The following is a 22,446-nucleotide window of genomic DNA, read 5'->3' as shown; positions in this document are numbered from 1 at the left end:
CCACAAGACCTGGAGGTCCCAAGGACCAGAAATGCCAAGCGACAGTCACTTCAGACTCCAAGTTCCTTGGGGTTGAGGCTGAAACCGCCTCCTCCCTCAGACTGGCAGGTCCTTGTGCCTCTTCCATCAGACTAGAATTCTCTTCTGTTCCTGTGTTGTGCCTTCCTTGCTGTACCTCGGTCTATCAGCTGCATCTTTGCTGGGTCCCTTCTCGTCCAGGCATATGACCCTGCACTGTTTCCCCAGTCTCCTCCCATGGCTCTGTCCCCTCCTGGCAAAGAGTAAATCCATCATGGCCTTAATGGGCACCCTTCAAGATCCACTCTCTTCTTGACTACAGGAGCAACCAGGAGAGAAGGGAAAGAGGGACAGAGGGACAGCTCAGCTGACCTCTCCTATTGCAAGATCTGCCCCAGGCCTCGGACAGAGTAGAGAGGTTTCCTATATCTGCTCCATCCTCAAAAATGCCTGGAGTCTTCACTCTTTGTGCACCGTGACCTCCGATGTCAGACTCATCCCAGGTCTCCGTCACCAGTGACCTGGGATTCCTGTCCTCCCTACCTAGAAGGTGTCCACTGTGGATGGACAGAGGCCAGGGTCCCGTCACCATCATCTGTCTGATCTTTCTGGGGCTTTCTGGGGCTTTGGAGTCAGACATATTTAGATTCCAACCCCGCTTCTGGTATTTATGAAAACACAAGTCATTTGTGACCCCTGACCCACAGCCCTGCTTCCAGAATCGATCCTCGGATGGAAAGGTACCGTTACCCAGGGACCTTCACGCTGCAGAGGCTGTGGAGGCGTTGTAAGAACAGAAACCTTGAAATCCGAGAGGCATGCATCAAAGGGGGTCAGGCTGAATACGCAGAGCACCCAGCTACAGAAACTAGAGAGCCATTAGCAGAAAAAACTCACATCGGTCTTGTTGGCCTGAAACACTCACAGTGGAGAGGAGAGTGCAGCGGACACCGGGCAGGAGGGGGAAGCTGCCAGAGTGTGGCAGTCCCCATGTCTCTCCATCATGTGTCTCTGTGTATCTATCTATATATGTGGCTATCTGAGGAAGGGGCAGTGTGGGGACAGGGAGCCTTTACCCCTGCAGCTGGCACTAACTCCTATCAATCAGATTCTCCCTGCATATAGCCACCGAGGCCTCCGTCCTCCCTTCCCCAGCACCTCGGGGTGCTGGCTGCCTTCCATTGCTCTGCACTCTGAACAGTCTTCACAAATGCTCCCTTCTCTCTGAGCCTTGTTTATCCCTCCTGGGAAAAAGCTGGTGCCTGTCTGGTCAAGTCACCAGGCCAGCCCGGGCAGGGCTTCTTCAGAACCCCTAGATGTGGAGGGTGTGTTGGCAGAGGCAGAGTTCTTGGGTATGATGCAAAGGCTGGAGCTCTGGCCTGCAAAGTTCACCCTTGAAGTCTGAAGCCAGCAGAGGGATCTGATGCTGTCTGCAAACACAGCTTGAGCAATGCTGCCCCTTGGGAATTGGGGTCAAAGTCTGGGCTTCTGCACCAGAGTGAGAGATTTGCTGGATTCTAACAGAACTGGGGGGGGGGAGCAAGGGGAGGAGGGAGGGGAAAAAGGTGAAAGGAGAGAGGAAAAGAAGATGAAAAGGAGGAAGGAGGAGAGAGAGGAGGGGGAGAGAGGAGAAAAGGAGGAAGCAGAGGTCGTGGGGCAAAGGTAAGAGGAGACTAGGGGGAAGGGAGGAGGGAGGGGAGGAGGATAAAAAGAATGGGAGCAACTAGAGGGGAGGAGAAGAGTGGAAAGGGAGAACAAAGAGGGGAGGGAAGAGAGGAAGCAGAGAGGAGATACAAGGAGCTGGAAGGGGAGGAGAAAGATGAAAGGGGTAGGAAAGAAGATGAGCAAGGAAGAAGGGAGAAGAAATGGAGGAAGAGAAGGAAGGGGAGGAGGAAGAGAAAGAGGAGGAGGAAGGGAAGGAGGAAGAGGAAGAAGGGGAGGAGGAAGAGGAGGATGAAAATGAAGGAGATAAAGGATGGAGAGGAAGGAAGAAGTAGGGGAGGAGGGTATGGAGGAAGAAGAACAGAGAAAAGGTGGTGCAGGTGAGGAGGACCAAGGGAAGGAGGGACTGTAGAGGTGGGGGAGGAGGGACTGTAGAGGTGGGGGAGGAGGGACTGTAGAGGTGGGGGAGGAGGGACTGTAGAGGTGGGGAGGAGGGACTGTAGAGGTGGGGGAGGAGGGACTGTAGAGGTGGGGAGGAGAGAATGTAGAGGTGGGGGAGGAGGGACTGTAGAGGTGAGGGTGGAGGGACTGTAAAGGTGGGGGAGGAGGGACTGTAGAGGTGGGGGAGGAGGTGATGGAGAGGTGGGGGAGGAGGTGATGGAGAGGTGGGGGAGGAGGTGATGGAGAGGTGGGGGAGGAGGGACTGTAGAGGTGGGGGAGGAGGTGATGGAGAGGTGGGGGAGGAGGGACTGTAGAGGTGAGGGAGGAGGGACTGTAGAGGTGGAGGAGGAGGGACTGTAGAGGTGAGGGTGGAGGGACTGTAAAGGTGGGGGAGGAGGGACTGTAGAGGTGGGGGAGGAGGTGATGGAGAGGTGGGGGAGGAGGTGATGGAGAGGTGGGGGAGGAGGTGATGGAGAGGTGGGGGAGGAAGCCTCCTCTAGTCTTAGTCCTGAGAGACAGACATAAAGCACACCCTAACTCCAGGAGACCAGAGAGGCACCTTAGGGAGGAGCTGGCTTGGCTTCTGTCCATCTGCAGAGGCTCATGGGACACAGGCTGAGGTTGACAGGTAGGTGCACTCCCTGCAGGTGTGGGGCTTTCTTGGACTTGCCCACCCCCACAGCTGAAGGGAGGGAACTCCAAGTCCGCCTGGACTGAGCTTATGCTGACATGACTGAGCTCTGCTGGAATTGTGTGAGATTACATTTCCTGCCCTCGGGCGGAAAGGGAGCTGGAGACAGAAATTCAAACTCCCGGGTAGCAAAATGAAGTCACAACGCTTGACACTCCCGAGTACGTGGTGGGAACGTTCATGCTGACTAGATCCAAAGACCCCGAGCAAGAAAATAATACAATGAGCCTGTGGGGGTGGGAGTGCCCTGGACACCATCTACAGAGCCTCCCGGTGTCCCACCACAGGACACCCAGGATCCCTGCTGAGGACAGGACCCCCACACACCCCCTCCCGGGTGGCTTCTCTCCCCAAGTCTAAGGTATAAGCAAGAGGAGACCAAGCCTGGAGACAGGTTTGGGAAGTCATATCCACAAAGAGCCTTGTGGATCTCCAAGACCTGGAACAGAGGCACTGGGCCTCCTCAGAGAGCTTCCCAGCCTGGCACACTGTGGGGCTCAGGACAGGGTGGCTCTTTGTGGTGGTGGTGATGGGGTGCATCCTATGCCTTGTATGGCTTAGCAGCTTTCCTGGCTTCAACTCACAAAAGGACAGACGCTACATCTTATTCCTAACTATAGGGCACAAAAATGTCTCCACCACTGTCAAATGTCTCCTGAGGCTCTGTTGCTGGGGTTTCCTCCCTTCGAGATAGTATCTGAAGGCTCTCCAGGCCCAGCTGTGACACATGCGTGGGCGGGCGGGCGGGCTTTTCTCTGCCAGCAGTGGTGAGGATGCGCCCACCTGGCCTAGACATCTGTTATGATGGTTAATCTTGTCAGCTGGCAAGATTTTAGAATCACCATAGAAACAAGCCCCTGGGCCTGCCTGAGAGGGAGTTTCTACATGAAGTTAACAGAGATAGTAAGTTCTGCCCGGAATGTGGGCGGCGCTATTCCCTAGGCTGGGGTCCAGGACTGGACAGAAAGGAGGAAGTGAGCTAAGCACGTGAGACCGCCACGTGACGGGCCGCCTCTGCCTCATATCCCGGCAACCACACGTCCCTGCCAGGATGAACTGTGCCACCCTCCGACTGTGAGCCAGAATAAACTCTTCCTCCCTTTAGCTGCTCTTGCCCGGTGTTCTGTTACAGAAACAATGAAATAAGCTAATAACTTTATTCTGGGATCCTTACATGAAACGCCGGGATCTGAGCCCAGAGTGACAGAAGTGGTTAAAGGCAGAGGAGACAAACACAACTTAGTGGGGGGGGGGGGGGGGGGAGGATGCAAAGAGCCCTCGCCAGGATGCCTGTGACTTCTCAGCCTTGGTTATGTGCCATGATCCTGGTAAATACTCATCTAACAATTGGCTAGACCTGGGGTCACCGGGTGAGAGGAGGGACAGGGAGCTGTTGGTGAGAGGACAGCGCCAAGTCTATCTCAGTCTTGATTCGTCGGGTCTATCTCAGTTCTTTGGGCATGCTCCCTCTAGGCTGTACCTCAGTCTCAAGACTATCTGCTGACCTTGCTGGGTCACCACTGTGGGCCAAACCGTGTGCACTCGATACTTGGAGACTAGACATCACAAGGTAGGACTGTAATGGGAGTGGGGGCACCACCCACTTGACCACAGCCATCCATTCTGTGCCGTGAGACAGAACAGCTTCAAAGCTGGCAAGGGACCACAGCAGCAGAATCAATTAAAGACAGAGGGGACAGATACCAAAGTGCCCCAAAAGTGGCTACCCCAGCTCAGGGGAACCACCTTCCACCCTGGGCTCACAGCAACAATGATTCCTCCCCTCCCTGTGCTCACCCCGGCACCTGGCTCTCCACCCACCTCTTCTTCTCTCTTCCTATGCCTACCGGGAGTCCAGGACGCTGCAGACCTCACATCTCCCTCCAGAGATCTAGGGCAACTGCTCCACTGCACCTGACCTGTTAGCAGTGTGAGATGGAGCCGGGTTTTCTGTCCTTCTCAATTTTCTTATCTTTGAAATTAGCATAATGATAGTATGACCTGTAGGGAGGACTCAGTGAGTTATTGTGGAACTGCCCTTGGCCCTGAGCCTCCGATGCAGTAAAGGAACAAGCAATTGGTAATTGAGCTTCTCCTCAGCCCCCACACTCTCCTGGTGATATGCCTTTCCAAACCACCAGCTTGACCTTCAGCTCCAAGGTCAAGGCACCCACCAGGACTCTCTTTTCCCCACAACCAGCTCAGCAAAGGCTTGTCTCTGTCATCAAGTGCTGCATGACAAATGACACGGTCACGGCGCTAGCTTAAAACCAGAAATCCCGCCTGCCTCGCTGAGGTGTGAGTTAGGACACAGAGAACAGCCTGTCCGGGTGACTATGTCCCAGCCATAGCTGTTTCCAGACTGGCTTAGAGCTGAAAGAGCAGCTTCTAAGATGGCTCACTCGTGTGGCCTTTGGCAGGAGACCTCAGAGCCCCACTGATGCTGCCAGCAGGCCTCAGTTTCTCCCACAGTTCTTCCACAGTGTGATCTAGCATAGCATCTGGCTCCCTCAGAGACCCCTGATCCAAGTGAGGAGCAAGCCTCAGGGCTTTGTCGAAGCTAGTTTTAGAAGAGACAATCCATCCGGTTTCTTGTCATTGCTTTCCTTGAGCTCATGTAGCCCAGGCTAGCCCTGAACCCATTATGACCTTGAACTCTTGATCCTTCTGCCTCTGCCTCCAGAGTATTGAGTATTGAGATTCATATGAACCATAGCAGGAGGGGTCTACATAAGACATAATGCCATTATGGTGGGTGACTGCCACACTTTCCCAGGCCAAAGCTATGCCCACCTCATGACCATTCAGTTAAGGGTGTTTGGACAATGGGCATCTGTAGTCATCTGAGGCAAGCCTTTGAGCCTTTGCACACACTGTTCCCTCACATGCCAGAATGTCCTTCCCCACATCCCAGAATGCCCCTCCCCACATCCCAGAATGCTCCTCCCCACATCCCAGAATGTTCCTCCCCACATCCCAGAATGCCCCTCCCCACATCCCAGAATACCCCTCCCCACATCCCAGAATGCCCCTCCTCACATCCCTTCCTACCTGTGTGTGAGGCTGAGGAGGGTCTGCAAAGCTTCTCCAGCCCTGATGGAGCTGAGGTGTGCGCGTCCCTTGCCCAGGCAGTCACAGCCACCGAGCAGCCTACAAGGCGATGACAGTCGTGACTGCTACCCAGAAATTCAGTCATGTGTTTCTGAAGGCCTTGGGCTGCCCCTGTAGCTCCCCAGTCACCGCCCTTCAGGATGGAAGGAACCCAGAGAGCTCCTGAAGAAAACTTCCTGAGCCGCTGAGGAGGGACATCTGACAGCCTCGCTCCGGGTTCAGGGGAGACCCTGTGTCAAGGCAATAAGACATGGACATGTGCAGCACACACACATGCACACTGCATACACACACACATGCACACTGCACACATACACATGCACACACACATGCACACTGCACACATACACATGCACACACACATGCACACTGCACACACACACCATTCACTCACATACATACACATCATACACACATACTGCACACTCATACCACATACACATCACACACAATCACTCATATGTGCATACTACACATGCACACATGAATGAACACATCACCTACACACACACACGTGCACACAACACACACTATACATATACCACCCACATACACATGCCCTCTGCACATATACACACACACACCATTCACTCACACACATACACATCATATACACATACCCCACACACACATCACACACAATCGCACACACTCAAGTGCCCAGACACATGCAAACACACATACACACAAACAGGCACACATGCACAGCCAAAGTCAGCCCCAGCTGGCTCTCATAAATACATACAGTGCTAGGTCTCTTGGACCATAAATTCCTCTCCTGTTCCTAGTTCCAGGGGCAGCCTGGTCCATGGGGAAGAGATGAACAGTAAGAAAGTGGGGTTGGGAGGGAGCACCAACCTGAGGCTGGCCCACCAGGTCTGCCACAGTCAGGCCTTCAGCCTGTTCACTGAGCGCCTCCTCTGGCCAGAAAGGGAAGCGCACCCTGCCTCACTCACCCATGGCACAGGGTTCCTGCAGCCTTGGGGCACAGGCCTTTAATTTTTATGTGTGCTTAGCCACTTGTCCTAGTGAGGAAATAATTTAATTAACTCTGAGAACTGTAATTAATTTTAATTGTTCATGGTAATTCATTGCTGAATAGTCTATTAATAATTATTAAAATCTCAATGCCCAGTTACTGTCCTGTGATAGAATAATTAAACGCTTGTGTGGGGGACACTTCATTTCAAGTACCTCCTGTCCCTCCATCCTCCAGAGCTAAGTTTTCTACCCTCAGCCAAGTCCCCTGGGGGCTCCCAAAGGTGGTGGCTTCTCTCAGGCCTCTGGGAAGGATGCTGTGGTCATCCACTCTGCAGCAGGCAGAGGAGAGAGTAACCACCACCACAGCACAGCTGCCACCGGAAGTCCTGTGTACTTGTCTCTTCTGACCTGACCTCAAAGTGACCTTGAGAATGGAGGTTAGTTAGGTCATCACATTAGTCGACATTCACCACATCCTCTGCCCACACTAACTGCTGACGCAGGAGCCATTCTGGAGACACGGACAAAGTGCTGACCCCCAAAGGTAAATGCTAGTACTTGGAGTTAAGCCATGGGTGAGTGGGTGGATGGAAATATAGATTGACAGGTGGAATAAAGATGAATGGTGGATGAATGATGGATGGATGGGTGATGGATGAATGATGAATGGATGCATGGATAGATGGATGGATGCATGGATAGATGGATGGGTGGGTGGTGGATGGGTGATGGATGGATGGATGCATGGATGGATGCATGGATGGATGGATGCATGGACAGGTAGATAAATGGATGGATGGATAGGTGGGTAGACCCAGGTTCAGTTCTCTGTAACCACATGGCAGCTTACAACTGTCTATAACTCCAGTTTTAAGGGATCTAATTCTCTCTTCTGGTCTACATGGGCACAGCGCACACACACACACACACACACTAACACACACACACACATACACACACTGCACATATATAAAGGCAAACAAACACGCCACACATAAGATAAAAATAAATCTTTTTTAAAAGTTGGAGAGTGGCCTGTGTGAAGGGAGACTGTATGATGAGCTTCAAGAGCCTCTCACAGACGAGTGAGGCACTGAGCTGACTGCCTCAGTGACACAGTGCTACCTCAGCAAACATGAGGACCTGGCTTCGATCCCAGAGAAGGTGGGAAGAGAAGGTGTCGGAGGCCGGACACCACTAGAGCTGTGCGGCAGGAACGTCAGAAAGCCTTCCTGGAAGGCGGATGCCTGAGCTGGCATTACACAGAGTTTTAAAACTTGAACAGGAGAGAAAAATGGTCTCCAGACTGAGTGTATCATGTGCAAAAGTCCCTGGGACAGGAGGGAGTATGTCGTGGTTTGAATGAGAATGGCCGCCCTAGACTCATATATTTGAATACTTAGTCAACAGTTAGTGGAACAGTTTGGGGATGACTAGGAGGAGTAGCCTTACTGGAGAATGTGTGTCAGCAGGGGTTGGGCTTTAAGGTTTTAAAAGCCCACACCAGGCCTAATCTTTCTCTGTCTCTGTCTCTCTCTATCTCTCTCTTTCTCTGTGTGTGTGAGTCTGTGTGTCTGTCTCTGTGTGTGTGTGTGTGTGTGTGTGTGTCCTCTCTCTGTATTTCTGTCTGTCAGGATGTAATGCTCTCAGCTATTGGCTATTGTATTGGCTCAGTCCCATGCCTGTCTGTTTCCTGCCATGATGAAAATGGCCTCAGCTTCTGAAACTGTAAGCAAGCCCCCAGTTAAATGATTTCTTCTATAAGAGTTGCCGTGGTCATGGCGTGTCTTCATAGGAAAAGAACAGTGACCAAGACAAAGTGTGAGACACAGGGCAGGAGGTGGTCCAGGAGAGCAGTGGGACATAGATCCAGCAGGCAGGGAAGGGTTGACCCTCACACAGAGGGAGCCATGTCCTACAGTGTGAGCCAAGTTGTACTACATAGGACAGAAGTCCATCCGAGGTTGGCTGTGTGAATGGGTGGCACTGTCTCTGACTGCCTCAGACACCATAGCTCGCTGGCCAAATCTCAATCTTAAATCTGGGAGCTGAGCACACTAGGAGCAAACCAGAAGAACTAGGCAGGGGGCAGCTTGAAGAAAGGCATCCAGAAGCAGCTGGAACTGTGGTGAAGTCGGGGAGGAGGGCAAGTCAGAAGGAGCAGAAATCTCCGTGGGCCTCTCAGCTCTGAAGACATCCCTAGAACACTCGCTCAGACATTCCAGTCACATCTACTGAATAGCTAAGGCATGTACAGCAGCTGTTAGAAGAGAGACCTCCCTGTGGGGCGTTTATTCCACTCAAATGTGCTGAGCCTCCAGTGCTCCAAGAGTGTGGGCTGCAGCAGAGAACTTAACAGGTGGCCTCAGTTTCGTCACCTGCTCAACACCTGGAAAGCAGAGCACAGCTGGAGCAAAGGTCAGGTTACTCTCAGATTGTGTCACCTGTGATAACTGACTTTAGCTGTCACCGTGACCAGGCTGTGGGTCCAGGTGTTGCGACAGTATTATATCCAATAGTGCTCTGTTACTGTAAGAAAACACCTGAGACAGTCAACTTAAAGAGATGAAAGGTTGTTTTTTTTTTTTTAGTGCACAGTCTCGTAGCTTTCAGTTGTTTGTTTGGAGACCGTCACAAAACAGCCCATCGCGGCATGGCAGAGGCATACATCAGAGGAAAGATGGTTCACATCATAGGATGTGAAACATCATAGACAGGATGAGAAACAGGAAGGAGGAGCAGATCCAACAACCCATGACCCTCTTGAGGACACACCCTCCATAACTAAAATCCACCACCACCTCCCAAGAGTGTTGGACAAAGCCCTTATAACATGAGCAGGAAGGGTACAGAGAAGGTCCAAACAGCAGTAGGCGTTCAGGGAGCCCTGCTTCGGGAAGATCTGTGGGCCCAGAACATCCCATGAGCAGACAGCACTGCAGCTCCCCACCCCGACTTCCTCCTGGACTCCTCCCCACCCCCAGAGCCTCCACTGCAGCCCCCAGAAGAGCTGCCAGTATTCTGCTCATAGCTCTGCTCCCTGGGCCTGGTCCCTGGCAGGGCTGAAAATGGCTTCTATTTCCCACAACCTTGGTGAAGGCCTTTTGGCACTGCAGACAGCAAAAGAAGAGTGTGGAGCACCTGGGGCCCCGGCTCCAGAAAGAAAACCACAGAAGGCAAGGCCCTCACTCTGCCTGCTCAGCAACAGTGAGGCAGGTCTCAGTCTAGGGCCAGGAAGCAGCTGGGAAATTTAGAGGGGTGAGATACCTGTGTGCCCAGCCCAGGAGAGGCCAACTGTGAAGTTCTCAGGACAAATGTTCTTGCCCAACCCCCTGAGAGGCACAGGGACAGCCCAGCTTCAGAGAAGAACACTGCAGGATACATACATGTGCATAACTACATACATGTATACATGCACCCACACACATATACACATGTAATTACATGCACAATTAATAGACATACATGTATACAAAGACATAGTCTATGGGTGTACATGTGTGTATTTATGTACATGTGCACACATGTGACTACCCATCCACATACATGTACATGCACATGTGAGCATACACTCAAGCATGCACATATATGCACATATGTATACATGCATGTGCACACAGAATGCATGCTAGTCAGCTTCACTAAGAGGTCCAGCTTCTTACACATTTTCCCAGGGGACAAGGATGGGTCCACAGAGATGACAACTCCATCTGTTGCCACCACCCACCACTGAGACAGTTCAGTCCCATGAACTCTACATGTGGCTCCCGCATTCTGTTGCAGTGACATGGGGACAGGGTGGCTGTCAGGGTGTAGGTTGCAGGTAGGGAACTAGGTTACAGATGAACTGAAAACTCTATCCTGTGGCTCCCAGAATCCAGAATACACAGACAGACAGACAGACAGACAGACAGACACACACACACACACACACACACACACACACACACACATGCATGCACGCCATAGGCTCTAAGCAGACAGGCTGGGAGAGTGGACTGCAGGCCCCTGGGCTTCCACCAGGATGGACACCATCTCCCTAGACCCCAGACAAAGGAGCCAGGCATCCTCCTACTTAACAGTACCCCCCCTAGAGGAAGTAAAGAGAATCTGCAGCTTGACTCAGCGGGGTTCACACCTATGGAGCTTGTTCATGAACAAGACAGGTATGGCTCAGCCCTTATGGAGATCCATAAATGCCTAATAATGCGCTTTTCTATCCTGCATGCACAGCAGTTATAATAGGTGGCGAGTCCTGAGGGTACCTGGGGAAAAGAGGATGCAGGTCCACCCTCCCTCTGGTCTTGGCCTTTGGAGTCAGGCCAGGAGAGGTAACTGAGGACTGCCCTCTGCTGCCCTCCCTAGCTTGAAGCATGAGGGAAGGGAAGGGAAGGGGAGGGGAGGGGAGGAAAGGGGAGAGGAGAGGAGGGAGCACAGCACATGACACTGAGTGCCCTCCTATCCCTTCTTGCTCTTCTCCCCTCCAGCAGGAGCTGCAGACCCGAAGCCCGGCCCCAGCACCCACAGAGAATTGCCGCCGCCCCTGGACCCTCAGTATTTAAATCACCCATTGACTTAAACAATCATACCCTGCCTGGGCTTTGAGAATAAAGTCCCCCACCACCATCCTTCCTTCCACTGTGGGTCTTCCCAGCCTCTGAGTGCATCCTCTTTGTGAAAGACAGGAGCCCCTGGAACCCCAGCAGGCTGGGCCCCTAACTCTGGTGCAGATGGTGCAAGCAGCTGTCCTTGAGCAAGCCACACTTTATGCCCTGGACTTTTCCTCAATACACATGGTCCCAAACCCTCAGTCCTTCAGGATTTCCGATCTGTCTCTTCTGAATTCGGCATCCTGCAGAATCTTCTAGAAGCCGCACTAAAAGTAACTTCCAGAGGCTGTTTGTCCTTGGGGAACACAGCCCCCTTCTGTTGACTCCAGTGTAGAACAACATTCAGTTCTTCTTTCCCTGCGCATGGCCTGGGCCAGCTGATCCAGGTTCTGAGCCAGGCCCCTCCCCTCTTGACTGGGTCACTCGGGGATGGTCACTTAACTTCTCGGAACTCACGGTAGGAAGCATATGCAACTTCTATGCCCCGCCCCACACATCCTTCTGTCCTTCTGCTCTCTCCCTCCCTCCCTCCCCCTCCCCCTCCCCCTCCCCCTCCCCCTCCCCCTCCCCCTCCCCTCCCCCTCCCCCTCCCCCTCCCCCTCCCCTCCCCCTCCCCCTCCCCCTCCCCCTCCCCTCTCCCTCTCCCTCTCCCTCTCCCTCTCCCTCTCCCTCTCCCTCTCCCTCTCACACACACACACCTGGTTTTAAAATATTCAGTGCAGAAATGAGGGAAGGGAGACTGCCTGTGTTCTGAGAGTCTCCCCATCAGGACAGATGGGTGGGTGGGGTGTCATCCCCTCCCTCCAGCTGTCAAAGGACTTCCATGCAATTCCTTACAGAACTAGATCTGCATTCTGCTGGACACTTGGTGGTCAAGCAGAACAGGGAAGGGTATAAATCAGGGCAGAGTGGCCCAGGATCAAAGAGAAGTGGGGAGTGCTGAGAGGATCCCAGTGGGACCTCGGAGACCTCAGCCGCAGAAAGGCAGCAGAGGAAGCCCCTAAAAAGAGCTGGGCTCTGAGGAGAATGTGAGAGACCCCCCAACCTGTGCTAAGCCGGAGAACAAGCGTGGCCTTTCCACCGAGCAGATCTCCTCAGGCTCTGCCAGCTTCCAGCTTCTGGCTTTCCCACCCCCAAAACCCCAAGGGCAGGACACTGGGAACTATTGCTGAAGGAGGCTGGCAGAGTAAGCTGGGAAACTGAGTCCCAGGCCCTGCCCTCGCAGCTTCCACCTCAGACTCAGAGATGGGGCAGCCGAGAATGGGAAGAAAGAGGCAAATGTCCCTGCGTGTCAATGTGGCCAGAGCACTCCAGTACCCAAGGAAGCCGCGGGACATGCTCTAGACATCCGAATGGCAAAGACTGGGCAGCATCTAGAGCCTGTGGGAACAAGACAGGGGTGGGAAGCCCGTGTGTGACTACTGACCCCATCCATCCAAATCCCCACCAATGGGGCACAAGAGCCCGGATCATGGTCAAGGCTGATGCATGGCTAAAGCACAGCCACATGAGATATTGCCTGTCAATCCTGGGTGTCTGTGAACTACCCAGGGCTCCCTGTCGGCTGGAGCCTCCATCTCCATGAGGCAGATAAGACTTGCCAGCAGGAGTCATGTGGAGGGCTAGGAAAAGGACTTCTGCAGGAGCATTTACATTCAAGGCTAGCCTGGGCTACAGGTGACAAGGTAAGACCTAGGAATAGAGGTCAGCGGTAGAGCGCTTGCTTAGTGTGTGCTAGCCCAAGATTTGGTTCTCAGTATCAAAAGAGAAAAGGTGCCCTTGACTCCTTCAAACCTCTTCAGTAGCAGACAGAGCCTCTGCCTTGGAGGAAAGGGGCTGAAAACTGGGCTGGGAACAAAGAAAGGGGGAGGGGGTGATGCATGGGTCCTGGGGCACAGCCCTGGGGCACAGCCCTGGGGCACAGCCCTGGGCAACAGTTGTCAGAGGCAGTTGTCACTCCTGGGAAACACAGCCACTCATCGCCAATCGCAAGCCTGGCACAGGCCAGGACCTTCCAGGGTACTTGGACACCTCTCCAGGGAACGGCCCCGTAGGTGCTAGGACTGCAGCTGATTCAGCAGGAGCTACATTCGGCCGGCAGTGCTGGGCCCGCAGCTATACCAGCTGCCCACACAACAGTCTTTGACACTGGCTGGTTCTGGCTGGGGCAGGTCAGGCTCCTGCCAGTGCTGTGAAGCCAGGCACTGAGATTTTGGCCACCTGCTGCTGTCTCTGGCTCCTTCTCCCCAGGGAGCATCCATGCGTGAATCGCCACAGCTGCCCATGGGTAAGAGGGACCTTCTTGCAGGAAACACATCTGGAGCTGAGATGATCCTCAGAGCAGAGCCAAGGCACAGCCTACCTCACAGGAAGCTCACTGGGGCTCTCTGAAAGGCAAATGGCTGCTCTGTGGCCACTGGCTGGCAAGGCCCATGCAGAGCAGAAAGGAAAGCAGAAAGAGTGTTTGTCCTTGGCTGCTCTCAGGCAGGGGTGGGTGGGTGAGGGAGTGTTGAGCTGAGCTCTTGACCTGCTGGCTGGCTAATTGACTCATGTCCTAAGACTAGCTGAACCCAGCTGCTGCTGTGGCTGTTGGCTCTGACTTCCCTGCTAGACCAGAAGCTCTGCCCCATCTGGCTGGAACGTTTTATTCACAGAAATCTCCCTCTTGGAGGTCCAGGCCTGACCTCTGTGTGTTTGGACTAGGTTCTATGTATGTGTCCATGTGGCATAGGTCAGCGTGCACACACGTGTGTGTGTGTGTGTGTGTGTGTGTGTGTATGTGTGTGTGTGTGTGTGTGTGTGTGTGTGTGTGTACATGTGTGAGTATGTGCCTCTGCCTGCCTGTTACCAGAGGTTAATACCGAGTCTATTCCTAGATTGCCCGATTGCTCTTCTCTTGTTTTTTGAGACAGTCTCTTGCTGGCCTGGAGCTCACATATTGCCAAGGCTGGTTGACCAGGAAGCCCCTGGGACCCTCCTCCCTCTACTTCCCCAGCTCTGGGATTACAGGCAAGTACCATCTTTTTACTTGGGTGCTGGGGACCAGAGCTCAGGTCCTCCTGCTTGGATATCAGGCCCTTTACCCACTGAGCCCTCTCCTCAGTTCCTACCTCTGTCATTTTTTCTCCCCTAGGTTGTGACACCCAGAGGGCTGAGGCTGGCAGGGAGCACTTGGAACTGGGTGAACAGACAAAAGCAAGGAGCCACAGGGGTCTCAGCTGCAGCTTCAAGAGGCCCAGGTTGAGAGGGGGACACAGTCTGGCATCCCTGGGACTCCAGCATCTCAGCACACGCTCCTTGAGCTATTCTTGGTGGTTTGGCCAGCCCCTCCCTGCCCCCCTTGACAAGTGGAGTTTAATTATTTACAACAGCACTTTACCACCGTGGCTGAACCCACCGGAACGTATTTTGTGAGAGTAATGAAGGCTCAGTAATGCGAGACCTCTCCGCAGCTCCTGTCACTAAATCAGGGTCCCGAGTCCCCTGGACTGCACAGGCGTCTTCCCACCCTCCCTCTCAGAATCCAGGGCTGGCAGGCAGGGGGAGGGGACTGCACAGGTGCGTCTGAGACATTTTTCCTCATTTGGGGGAGAAGGACGAGGTAGGTTTCGTGAAAAAGGAGTTCCAGTCTTCCAAGACGGGACCAGAGGGTGCCACACAGCCCCGAGGCAGGTAGGACATGACCGGTGGTGTTCGCTGCCACCACCCCCACCTCCAGAGGGCACAATGACCTGAGAGAAAGTATGCCTGGGAGTCATCAACTCATGTCTCTGCAGGGGTGCTCTGTGCCTCAGTTTCCCCATCTGTAAGCTAGGGAAATTGGAGATCTTTCGCCTCTATTTCTTCCTACAACCTCTCTGTGTCCCTTGCAGCAGCAGCAGCAATGAGTCACACTGTGTCTCACACTTGCCCTTGAGCCCCTGGATTCCCCACAGCCCATGAGCCAGGAAGAGAGCCTGTGGCTCCAGGTGACACCTGTCACCTGTCCTTACTAAGGACAGGAGCTTGGATGGGCCTCCACATCTGTGCCTCCTCCTCTCCTCAACCCCACTCATTAATAAGACCCTGAGGATCCAAGTGAGCCCGGCTTTGTCCAGGGCACCTGCTGCCAAGACTGGAGGGAGACTCTTATAGCCATGGTCAAGTGGAGGGAGACCAGGTACGGGCATACACACACACACACACACACACACACACACACACACACACACACACACACACGCCAAGGCTGGAGACATGCTGGATCTGAGAGAGCAGATGGGGGAGGTGACCTCCAGGTGCTGAAGGAAGGAGACCGTTGCAAGGAGCACATGCCTGGGACGTCCCAGCACAAGGGGATCCGGTTACCCAGGATGCACTTGGGTTGATGAGATCAAGGACAGACAGGGCTGCGGTGCAGCAGTAGAACACCAATGCCTTGGTAAATGAGAGCGAGGTGTAAGGTGAGCCAACACTGGAAGCTGTGGATGACCTTGAGGCATTCCCCTGACTTCCAGCTTCTCCCTTCTCTACATTCAGAGGTCTGCACACAACCAAGGACTCTATCAGGCATCAGGTGACAGCCTGGAAACCTCCCTGGGCATCAGCTCAGTCAATGTAAACACAAGACCCTGCTGGGCTCCAACCAACAACCTGGAAAGTCCTACAGGAGCTAACCTCGATATACACTGCTGTGTGGAGGAGCTTCGAGCTTCTGACGGGCCCTCAGAAAGGGCTGGCTGCCCAATTTCTAGATAGAGACCTACTCTGGGGAGAAGAAAGAGTCCATCATTCAGTCACTCAGCAAACGTATCCCAACAGGCCCTGGACTTGAAGAGCAGGCACAGCCAAGCGCTGTTTTCAGAGAGCTTACGTTCTAGCGGAGAGATTACTCATAGACAAGAAGAAATGAAGCTGAGGGAGGGGGAGTAGATGTGAGGCCGTAGCTTTACAGTGGGGTAAAAGGACCAGGGGGGTCCCCTCTAGGAAGACCAAGCATGATGACACAAATTTGTAATCTCAACTACTCTGGAGGCTGAGGCAGGAGGATCACAAGCCTGAGCAAGTTAGTGAGACCCAATCTCAGAAAGTAAAAACTGAGGGTGGGGCTGTGGGTGAATCTCTGGGGCAGAGCGCTCTAGAGGCCTGGCTTACTAGGAGTCCTGTGTTCAATACCCAGCACTAGAAAAAAAATTACTTTTTAGAAAATGATGTGTGTATGATGTGTGTGCATTTGTGTGGTGTGTCTATGTATGTCTCTGTGGTGTCTGTGTGTGTGTGTAATGTGTGCATGTCTGTGTGTGTGTGTGTGTGTATGTATTGTGTGTGTGTGTATCATGCCTGTGTATGGGTATGATGTGTGTGCGTGGTGTACATGTGTTTGTGTATGGTATGTTTGTGTGTGTGTGTGTGTGTGTGTGTGTAATGTGGGGAGGTATGATATGTGTGTCTGTGTGTTGGGGCAGTGTGTGGTGCATATGTATGTGTGTTTGTCTGTGGTGTCTCTGTGTCTCTGTGTGTGATGTGTGTGCCTGTGTATGTGTGATGCCTGTGTGTATATATATGATGTGTGTGTGTGTGTGTGTGTGCGCACGCGTGCGCGAACGCATGTTTGTCTGAGTGTGAATGTGGACATGCTACCCAACTGGAGTGTGGAAGAACTTTCTAGAGTTTCTCCTCTCCTCCCACCGTGGGTTCCAGAACTCAAACTGAGCTCCTCAGCCTGTGCAGCTACACACACACACACACACACACACACACACACACACACACACACACGCCATTTCACCAACACAGACATTTTATTAAAGACTGACCCAGCTGAGATCAGAGAGTAGAGGGAGAGGGAGAAGAAACGGAGTGGAGCTAACAAAACAGAACACACACACCCCGGGGTGCAGGACCCTCCCACAGGACCCCCTCCCCAGCACGGCTGCAGCATTGGCATTGGTGAGGTGTAGTGGATCCAAGAGTCACTCCAAGCTCAGGAACCACCAAGGTGCCATGTGGCTTTTCCCAGGCCCTCTGTGACCTGTGCATTGAGAACACTGAGCAGGATAGTCAGGCAGGAGATCCTTGCAGCCCCCAGAGAGAGGTGGTGGCCTGGCCTGCAGAGCAGAGGGAGGTGGGGTCAGCTGGAAGGATGGGTCTCTGAAGGTCTGGATTTCCCAAGGCATCACTGACAGTCAGGGTCCTGGTCAGCATGTCAATGGCTGTACAAGAGTCTGGCTGACACAGGCGTCTAGCTGTCCTCCAAAGCCAGCAAGGACGTGGCTCCCACATGGGCCCCAGAGCCTCGGGTCAGGGGAGCTAACTCTGCAGAGCCCCATCTGAGGTATGCTGTGCAGCTCCTGGGGGTGTCAGGCCTTCCTCAGTGGGGTCTTATTACATTTGCAGCACAGTTAGCACCCTTGCCAGCCTCCAGGCAGCCCATAGTAAACACTGCAGGGCTAATGCTGGCTGGCGCCCACACTGGAAAGAAAAGGGTAATGCAATCACCGCCAGCCACACCCCGAGGAGTAACTCCATCAGCCAGACAGCTCCAAGGGCTCCTCAAGACAGGCTCAGTGCTCAGCATCCTGTGTGCAGCAGCTTTTAAAAAAGAAAAAAAAATGGTATTATGATTGTTGTTGTTTTTATCATTGGGGGTGGCGTCTAGTCAAGACCACTTTGCCAACATGGAAACCAGGGCTCAAAAGGGTTAAGGAACCCGATTATAGGTTGCACAGCCTGGGGAAGGAGCCATCTCTGCAGCCTGTTCTTTGGACCTCCAGTGGCTTGGAGACAGACAGTGACATTTGAAATGACAGTCTCTTAGCAGGTCAAACATCACCTGCAATTTTGCTGTGGTCTCCTTCACAAACCTGGTTCTTTCTCCATAAAGGACACAGCATCCCTTCCTTATCAGGATCATCAATGGCCCAGTTAACCCTGAACAAGCTGCCCCCAGATTCAGAGCACTTCCTGCAGAAGAGCCATCATGAATCCAGCAGTGCTGTGGGGGAGGGGAAGCACACATGCCCCAGAAACACACACACACACACAGACACACACGCAAAGACACACATACAAAGACAGACAAACACACAAATACACACATACAAAGACACACAAACACACAAAGACACACATACAAAGACACACAAACACACAAAGACACACACATACACACAAACATACACATATACACACATACATATACACAGAGACACACAAAGACACATACATACACACATACACACAAAGACACACACATACACACAAACATACATATACACGCACTTGCACACACACATACATACACATATACATAGACACACACATATACACAGACACACACAGACACATATACACAGACACACACATACATACATATACACACATACAAACACACACACACACACACACCACCACCACCACCACCACCACCACCACCACCATCACCACTAGCAGCAGCAGCAGCAGCTAAATGCCCTCTGCCAGGTCTTTATTAGCAGCAATAAAAGACAGAGAAAGCAGTGAAGGGCTTTCTACTCCCAGGTGGGGGCTGCGGTCCCAGGATTTGTCATGTTTTGACTGCTAGAGTTATAGAATTTATAATGCAGGCCCTGGAGAAATTAAAGGCGGATTATGGCCAGCCCTCCCCTTGTTGAATGTCTCCATGGGGAGCAGGGCTGCAGGGTACATCCAGAGGCTTATAGTTTTCTGGGTGACCCTCAACACAGGGGGTCAGAGGAGAAGGGTCCCCTGTCTGCCCTCTTCCAGGTCACCTCACTCCCAGCCTGCCCCTTCCTGGGGTCATCTCACTCCTAGAGGCCTCTATGTCCCCACAACACCTCGCTTGCGTTCACAGGGTTCATGCCTGGTCCCCTGCCATCATTCTGGGCTGATCATGGCTCCCTCTCTGGAGGGAAGTGACATTTTGGAGGTGAACCATGGAAGAGGGCAGGATATGACCTGAGTTGGCCAAATGCAACAACTTCATCTTAATGAGCTTCTCTGCTGCTCTGATTTCAGGGCCTCTCTAAAGTCTATTGGTCATGTCCATGGTCATATCTCAGGACCCTGGTGCCTCCTGAGAAAGTCAAGTGTGAGGGCAGAGCGGGTGGAAGCCATGCTACCTGCCTCCCTGAGCTTGGAGTCCCAGAACCTCAGGGAGCCTTACAACTCTCAAGAAAAAATTAACTGTAACTGAGCACTGGCTCTGTGTTAAGAAACTCCCTAGACTGGAACCTGATATAGAACCCAGAGCAGAGGGAATGCAGGCTGAATATTGAGAAACAATAGGGCCTTCATTCCCAGAGTACCCTCAGGAGAGAAGAAGTGCAATCCACGTTAGAAAAGCGACAGAACCAGACAGGGGCAGTTCACCACCCTAGGTAACAGGGATGCTCCCAGATCTAGCTGAGTTCAGCACCACAGCTCTGTCCCCTTGCCAGCCAGAACTCTGCCATGAGTGAATGGGCCAGGTGGGAAGGCTGGGAGCTGTCCCAGTGCCGGGGTTCTGAAAAACGAGCCCAAGAGATGTTGCTGAACACAGCTGTGACAGGGGCAGGGCTGGCCTTCTACCTCCCTTCACCTGACTACAGTGGTCCCCAGCTCCGCTCTCTCACCCATCTCCTGGCATCACTCGGACCCCATGCACACCACAGCCACTGGCAGAAAGATCTACTGGTCCCTCCCATTCACTCTGGACCCTAAACACCATCAGCACCAAAGTCTTAATCTACTGATAAGAACCGAATAGAATGTTATGTTTAGCTTTCATCTGTGGGAACAGCTGTCCCCCTTGCACCATCAATGACTGGCCCAGGCCCACTGTCAGCCATTCTCCAACTAGACCTGGACCCTGGTTCCTCCAGTTTGTGGTTGTGACAGGTCTCCCTACAACCGTGGAGACAGAGGTCCCCACACCTTGGTGTAACACTCGAGGTCCTTCAGGGATCATAGGTGCCAACCTCCACCTTCACCTCTCCTTGTTTTCTTAATCTTAATCATTCTATCTAACGGCAGTCCTGGGATGGGGCAAGGACAAGCATCTCACACAAGAGGAACAGCATGGGCAAAGTGCCACTCACTGTCCAAAGCCGTCTTGGGCATCACCTTCTACAAGGACACCTCTGCTCTCCACCTCCCTATGCAGCCAGACACTATCCAGCCCTGCTTGGATATAAAACATGATTCTTCTCAGTCAGTCAGATAAGGAGGAATCGCTCCACAGGGCCGAAGCAAGACTTCAGCACACAGCTCTTTCACGTTTTTCTTTCATGAGCACCTAGCTGCCTGTGAGCTGGGAGCAGAACTGAGAAAAGAGTGCTAGATACAGACACCAGGTGTGTTAACACACAACTGTGATCCCAGCATGCGGAAGATCACGGGTTCAGGGCCAGCCTAGGCTGCATAACAAGTTCCATTGCAGGCCAGCCTGAGCTATACAATGATACGATCCTTTATTTTTCTATTTTTATTTGTGTGTGAATATATGTCACATGTGTGCAGTACTCTTGGAGGCCAGAAGGGAACAACAGATCCTCCCAGAGCTAGAGAGCTACAGCCCGTTGTAAGCCTGTGCCGTGGGCTACACACTGGGAAACAGACTCTGGTTCTCTGTGAGGGTGGTGTGTGGCCTTAACTGCTAAGCCATCTCTCCAGCCCCAAGGCTACCTTGTTTTTCTTAAAAGTGTGCAAAGGAACCCAGGCACGATGCTCCAGGAACTCAGATAGACCTGGGAACATCCCTGGAGAGACTGAGGCAGGAGGATTGTGGGATCAAGGCCAGCTTGGAGTACATCACAGGTTCTATGCAAGGCCAGCCTGAGCTTCAAAGGGAGATGGTCTAGAAAACACATTAAGTCAATAGCTTATATGCTGCCGCCCAGGCACTCAAGGGGATGTGAGTTTGAAACCAGCCTCTGCTTCTACAAAGACCCTTGCTGTACCCAGCACTGGCTAAGTGCTTTATAAAGTGTGGACTCATTAAAGACCATAAAGGAGGCACCCTTAGGACACTCCTGTTGCAGATGGGGAAACTGAGGCACTGGGAGGCTAGCAGAGATGAAGCAGAGAGGCAGGGATTCCAACCCAGGAGCTGGCTTAGAGCCTGGGCACTTCCTCACCTGTCCATCTGCAAATCTGCTAGCTCAGTACTCAGCATCAACAAAACCAGGGACATCTCTGGATCCTGAGTCTCCAAACCCATTAATTACAAGTGCCAGGGTGCCCACCGCCTGGCCTTGCCCATGAGAACCAGAAGTGCCAACTTCATACAACCTGGGCTGGCCTGCCCAAGGCACCCCTATTTATCCTCCTTTCAGCCCTATGCCATCCCCCTCCGGCTGCCAGGACCCCGCCTCCTACCCCTGCACCTGGCTGCCCTGGCAGACAGCCCCGAGCCCCCATGGAGCATGAACCTCCCCCAGTTCGAAGCAGCTGCCAGGCATTGCTGGAGCTGGCAGACATGTTCTGGGCATCGCATACCGCCTGCCCCACCAGGATGGGTGGTGGAAGCTCGGCAGAGGTTGATGGCCCTGCATAGCCCTGCGTTGTTGCTATTTTTAATTTAATTGGAGAGTCGGAGGAGAGAGATGGTAACCAGGCCAGGGAGGTTTAAAAGCTTTCTGGGAGCAGGCATAGGAAAGTTGGTAATTGCACTCCAGGCAGCAGCGTGAATGCTTGAACAGAAAGGTTAAATGTTATACTGTGGATCAAATGAGAAAACGGGTTCTGTCGGCAGGTGCCCAGAGATAAATAAGAAAAACACCCCCCTATCCATTTCTTCCAGACCCTCCTCTCCCACCACTCACGTCTGAGTTTCTTGCATTCCGCCCTTGGAGGCTCAGGGGCACAACAAATACAGTTGAGGGTGACATCCCTGCTTACAAGGTCAAGGCGTGTCTAGGGGGCTTTAATTGTCAACTTGGCACAGCTTAGGGTTACCTGAGTCTAAGACTGTTT

Source organism: Mus caroli, unplaced genomic scaffold (genome assembly GCF_978045245.1).
Source record: "Mus caroli unplaced genomic scaffold, Mus_caroli_1 scaffold_6, whole genome shotgun sequence".
In the NCBI taxonomy this organism is placed as follows: domain Eukaryota; kingdom Metazoa; phylum Chordata; class Mammalia; order Rodentia; family Muridae; genus Mus; species Mus caroli.
The sequence above is the reverse complement of the archived record's forward strand: the minus strand, read 5'-3'. Positions refer to the sequence as shown.